Source organism: Octopus bimaculoides, chromosome 2, assembly GCF_001194135.2.
Source record: "Octopus bimaculoides isolate UCB-OBI-ISO-001 chromosome 2, ASM119413v2, whole genome shotgun sequence".
Taxonomy (NCBI): domain Eukaryota; kingdom Metazoa; phylum Mollusca; class Cephalopoda; order Octopoda; family Octopodidae; genus Octopus; species Octopus bimaculoides.
Window position 1 is genome coordinate 127,258,392 of NC_068982.1, and position 6,646 is coordinate 127,265,037.

Consider the following 6,646-nt stretch of genomic DNA (forward strand, 5'->3'; position numbering starts at 1 on the left):
TGTGTGTGTTTGTGTGTATGTGTGTGTGTGTGTGTATAGTTAATCCAAATATGAACAAGCAAGAAAAAACAACAACGCGAGGACGTGGAAGAAGTACAGTGTTATTAGACGCTCAGGAAAGGAAAGAAAAGAAAGAGGACTTCACGTTTCGAGCGGAGCTCTTCATCAGAAATATAGAAAAAATCCAAACAAGGGAAGACGGAGAAAGAAAATCGCCAACGACACACACACACACACACACACACACACACACACACACACATATATACATATATGGTGAAGGCGCACGGCTCAGTGGTTAGAGCGTCGAGCTTACGATCGTGAGGTTGTGAATTCGACTCCCAGACCGGGCTGCGTGTTGTGTTCTTGAGCAAAACACTTTATTTCACGTTGCTCCAGTTAACTCAGCTGTAGAAATGAGTTGCGACATCACTGGAGCCAAGCTGTATCGGTCTTTGCTTTTCCCTTGGAAAGCACCAGTGGTGTGGAGAGGGGAGGCTGGTATACATGGGTGACTGCTGGTCTTCCATAAACAACCTTGCCCAGACTTGTGCCTGGGAGGGTAACTTTCTAGGTGCAATCCCATGGTCATTCATGACCGAAGGAGGTCTCCTATATGGTATAATATAATATAATACTGAATAAATATTATATTTACTCAGATTCTACTTATGGTAATAATTATGATGACATGATAATTACAGAAATGACAGTAAAGGAAAATCTAAATATATTTTACTTTCTAATCAAAAGGTGTGAAAATGGATAAATATATCTTAACACTACTAAAGATTGCGGTATAACAGAAATTGTAGTACGAGATCGACGTTGTCTTTCATTACTGACCAGTGGATAAGATAGATTTCAGCCATGTTCAGTCGGTAAGATAGATTCCAGTCCTGAACAGTCGATAAGATAGATTCCATTAGTGTTTTGGGCTTAGTTCAGTTGGCTGTGCCCTTCCCTACAAATTTATATCTTTGTGCTAATAGAAAATATCCAAATAGAAAAAAAAAAAATACTGATTAAGCTAGACTTATCAGTTTTCTATACGGTTGATAAATACTTACATCTAATAAATAAGATTTTTCTGATTAGATTCCTTTACCTTTTCCTTCCTGTTTATTTAGTTATCCATTAAAATAGATTTGCCTTTTTAAATGTGATTTTGAGTTTATTTGTTCATTGCTCTGTTATTTAAAGTCATGATGTTACAGTAACCTACTGTCGATGACAGGCTTTTGATGTTCGGGTAAAATACTCAATTTTTTTTAACGGTTTACTTTTAAAACTTCTACAAAACCTACTGAATATTTGCACTTCTACAGGAAATGGAGATGTATGATTAGTCTAGTTAAGCTTGAAACTTCAAGCCCCTCCCCACCATGGTTGACTGGTACTTATTTTATCAATGTTTGTAGAGCAGAACTACTCTCGGCGGGATCTGAACTCAAGACGTAAAGTTAAGTAGTTATATAAACGCAAGGCATTTTACGACATTTTATTGTTTCTGCTTATTCATTGCTACAACTTAATTTCACTTTCCGTAGTGTTAGGTTGTTAAATAAATCTCCCTAAGATCTGAGATTATTTTCTATAGCAAGTAAATTTTCCCACAGAGCTTTGTATATGTTATCTACTTAGATTCAAAACTTGGAATAAAATGACTCACATTGAGACATAACGAAAGACTACAGTAGATATGAACTTTAAAACGATAAGTTAGCAGGTTGCTAGGTTATCAAATCGGTTGTGTTGTCTCTGCAGATCTTTTTGAACAAATTTAGAATCTTTGCAAAATCATTGCTTCTTCTTTGTGAAAAATTTCTCAGACAGGTTTTCTATAAATTATAAGGTTATGATCCATTTCCGAATTTTAGGCACTTTTCTTAAATCCCTTACTTAATAAACCTTAAAATTTTATTTTCAATTTTCGCTTTTGGTTTTTTTCCCTCTACCGACTTTTAGACACAGTCACAAACTGTCAGAATTTATTTTGGTTTTCATGACTTTAAATTGCTGAGAACCAGTCGTCTCTTTTCTTCGTTCGAACGACAGTAAATTGGCAGTTCGATTGAGGCTGGAATAAAATCCTTTGCTCCAATACGCAACTGTTACTAAGTGCATTGTTCAGCTCAGATATGTGAACTGTGCCTCTTATGGTACTTGCATGTGAATTCAATACAGGCTGATGACGTCTAAGATGGAAGTTTGCCATCCTTTTGTGACTGTTAGTGTCGACTTAGGAGTGAGTCTTAATTGTTTTAGCTGAATAGAGCACATACATAAGATATACATATAATTGAAGATATACATATAATTTAAGTTGTTAACAGTAAACACACACACACACACACACACACACACACACACACACACAAACACACGCGCGCGCGCACACATAGTTTAAGTTATATATATATAACTGTGTTTACATAGGAGCTACAAGTGCGCATTTTCTATTATACAGCCAGAAAACCAATATTTATTCCAATGTTATCATCAGAACAACCTTTCCGTTCAATGTTGTTCTGACTAATGCAAGCTGGCCCTGTTATTTCTTCATATTTTCAGACATCCTGTTCATTATGGGGAAAAAAAAAATTTGAGATTTTATTGAGCTTTACTAAATATACATCTCACTCTTACAGAAGTATTTTCGATTTCATAAACCTTACTGACACTACTTCTGCAATAACATTCCTCGGTTGCATCGGCAGTTCATTTTTAACTATTGTGCGCAATGTATTTCCTCATGAATTAACTACAGCTGGCCATATCTGTAATATGATATTAACATAAACGAAGTCTACTACAGTTTTAACCTCTAAAAGAAACTTTATTATTAAAACCACCTGAATCATCACTGCCACTTGCTCAGCAATCACAAAATATTCACGCTACCTCTGTATCTACATCCAGACATAAATATATACATTTATATAACCATGCATATACATAGATAGGTAAGTAGGTAGAGGGGTTTCTTTCAGCTCAAGACAAAAATGTTGACATGGAAGTAAACTCGTAACATTTATCCTTTCTTCGAGGAAAAGAGACGAACGTCCTATCTTCAGTTGTTGTTTAGCTTCCAATCAGTTCTTTTCAAGCAGAGTTATGATCAACGCTGTTTCAACCATACTGTCTAGTCTTCTTTTACGGGTGTCTAAGATTACATTATCTAGTGTGTATTTTACTTATTTTAGACGGTGCGATGTAGCTTAGGGGAAGTGTGATAACTTTCTAGTAGGTCGAGTGGCCTACGTAAAAGTTTCCTTACTCGTTCAACTAATATCAATGTGGTGAAATGGTAATAAAATTAGATGCAAACCGAGCTTCAGGACAATTATTATTATTATTATTATTATTATTATTATTACTATCATCATTATTAAAGTGGTGAGCTGGCAGAATCGTTAGCAAATTCGGTAAAACGCTTATCGGCATTTCGTCGGTCTTTACGTTGAGTTCAAGTTTCCTTGTGGCCGACTCTGTCGTTCAGCCTTTCGGGGTCGATTAAATAAGTACCAGTTACGCCCTGGGGTCGATGTAATCGACTTAATTACTTCCCTCAAATTTGAGGCCTTGTGCTTCCATTATTATTATTATTATTATTATTTCATTATTATTATTATTATTATTATTATTAAAGTGGCGAGCTGGCAGAATCGTTAGCAAATCCGGTAAAAAGCTTATCAAATTCCGCCGTGGTCGACTTTACTTTTCATCTTTTGGGATCGTTGAAATAAGTACCAGTTGAGCGATATAATCCACTTATCTCCTCCGAAATTGCTGGCCTTGTGCCAAAATCTGAAACCAATATTATTGTCGTTGTTGTTGTTGTTCTTGCCATTTTTTGAGACACCCACCTATTTAATCAGCAATAGAACATCACTCAAGTTTATCGTCATATTGACAATATGATCACGAAATCTTGTAACATTGTATGACTTCTGAAAAGACCTTTTCTGATTTGATACGCCTCAGTGATTGACTGACTAATACAGGACGAGCCAAAAGATGTTAGCTAAGTTTATTAGTTAATGTTGAATGATAAAGAAAGCAATACCCTGTCCGGAAATTGAACCTCGTCTTTAATCTCATCTCTGCGCTCAACTTTATTACTCTGTGACATTTAACCGCACCCTGCATTAATTGAAGACAATTGGATACGAATTTAAGCGTATGACACACAAAAAAAAATGTTATATATAAGTAGGTGTATAAGTTATTTTGCTTTGTCTCTTGAGGTTGCTTATGTATCTTTGGATTTTAACACTTCGGCAACATTTAGATCTACTTCAGTTATAGAGGGCGAAATCGAAACCTATGAGACAGCATATTATCTGTTCATCTTTTACGTAATCGAATACTCTATTAAGGATTAAATGTTGCTTCGAAATAATATCCATGGTTATAGCGACTTAACAAAATAACTATACCCAATAATCACTGAATGTTTTACTGTGAATTACAAGGAAGTCTTTAGCTGTTTAAATATTTTTTCTGTCTCGTCATATTGTATTGTAATCTCCATTTTCCTGTACACGATCTACTATTTCACATTAAGCAAATCTCTTTATCAAATATTCCATAAGTTGTCACCATTTTTAATTCGGTCATCCTCGCTAATTGGAATAATCTGAGACTTACCATTGCATTAACCATTATTTTCTTATTCCTCTCAGAATCTAAGTGAGAATTACTTCAAAACAGATTGCGCTAAACGAATATCTGTAAAGTAAACAAATGTAGATCGTTTTATCTTGTATACAATTACAGTTAGTTAAACATCATCGCCTCTCTCCCCCCACTCTCTCTCTCTCTCTCTCTCATTTGTCCTTACGTTTATTTGGGGGCGGGGGGTTCTTTTCAATTTTTACTCTTCACTTCAAGAGGGTCAAGAATAGAATTCATATTTTTATGGTAATTTTTTAAGAGTCTTTAAATATAAATTATTTGGAGAAGTAAGAGCAGCACGTATTGCCTTTGATGGCTCAACTGTCTAGTGACACTGGTTTGGCAAAAACTTCTGAAGGACAAAAATGGGTAAAATGGTTATCCCAATGGGTTGAGACGTGAGAAAGAAATAGGTGAGCCGTTTCGTGGATGGTGTGTAGAATGAATCACAATAATGAAGTAGAGATACTTCATCGCATCCAGTGGACTGGAATGAAGGTAGTTAAGCAACTAACAATTTCAGAAGTGCAGAAACTACCATCTCAACAGTACACAAGACAGAGGGGACGCAAATGAGTATATATGTGAACTGTAGCATACCGGGGGGAAGGGTGAATCTTTTGTCCAAGAATCTGCTGAACATTTGTAGGCTGTCGTCTTGGATATTTATGTATACAGCAATTGCAGCAATAATAGCAGCACCATTGTCTCACCTATATATGGAGTACTCCAAACTGGGTCTCATATATATAAGCAGTACTCCAAATTGGCTATTACTTGAATGCTGTTGTGCTGATTGTTTACATTTGGAAGTGACCAAGCTCTTAGGCAGGTTGCCTTCAGTGGGCTTGGGAAGCCACTATTTATTTATTTATTTATTTGCTTATTTTTTTATTTTATTTACTGAGCTTGTCTTTCGAGTAAAGCCATGTCTTTCCTCTTGCGGTTGTCTATCTAAGGACACTTTACTGCTCTCTTAAATACTCTTCTATAAAAGCTGTTCTGATTTATTTTAATGTATAAAGTTTCGCATACTAAGAATAGATTTTTATGAAGGTTTTCCACGCCTATATATAAATTAATGCTATTTAGAAATAGAATAAGTTTTATTAATATGTATATATATATATATATATATATATATATATATATATTATATACGCGTATGAATATATATGTAGGTAATGTATACATGTGTATGTATGCATTGACACACACACACACGCACGCACACACAAGCATACATATAGATGTATATGTATACATATAGATATATATATATATATATATACATATAGATGCATATGTATACATATAGATGCAGATGTATGCAGATGGATGTATATGTATACATCCATGTGTGTGGGCATGCGCGCGCGTGTACTAATTATTTATTCTGACTGGACTAAAGCCAGCTTTCTAGACGGATGAAAATCATAATCAACAGATACTAATGTTAAATCGGTACTGATGGGATTTGAATTCAGAACAGAAAGGTAATTAATTAAACATTGTAGAACATTTATTACGATGTTCTAAAGTTTCGGCTATCTTCTGGCATACATGAAATTAAAGAAAAGGGAAGATTGACGAAAAAAAAACAAAACAATTACAACAAGAAAAATCTTGAATATTCTGTGTTAAATTCCTGTCAGGCTCAAAACTGTATTCCATTTTCTTGAGTTAATAAAACAACCAGCAGTATACTAGATAAATCTAATCGGCTGTTCTCCATCACTTGCGAATGCAGTTCTTACCTGGGAAAAAAACGGCAATGAATGCACGTGTGAGTGTGTGTGTGTGTGTGTGTGTGTGTGTGTGTGTGTGTGTGTGTGTGTGTGTGTACACGCACACTCACACTTTACATTGTTGCTCAAGTAAACTTATATCTAGGAAGTATGTATTGTACTAACAATCAATATTTTCTTTTTGCTTTCGTTCTTAAAAATAAGAACATATCACTAAT

At 35.0% G+C, this 6,646-nt stretch overlaps 1 protein-coding gene across 1 annotated transcript in view; it reads left to right on the forward strand.

Annotated features, from left to right (window-relative positions):
• Nucleotides 1-6,646, forward strand: part of LOC106883186 (cholesterol 7-desaturase nvd) — a 145,236-nt gene that overhangs the window by 56,537 nt on the left and 82,053 nt on the right. The window lies entirely within an intron of this gene.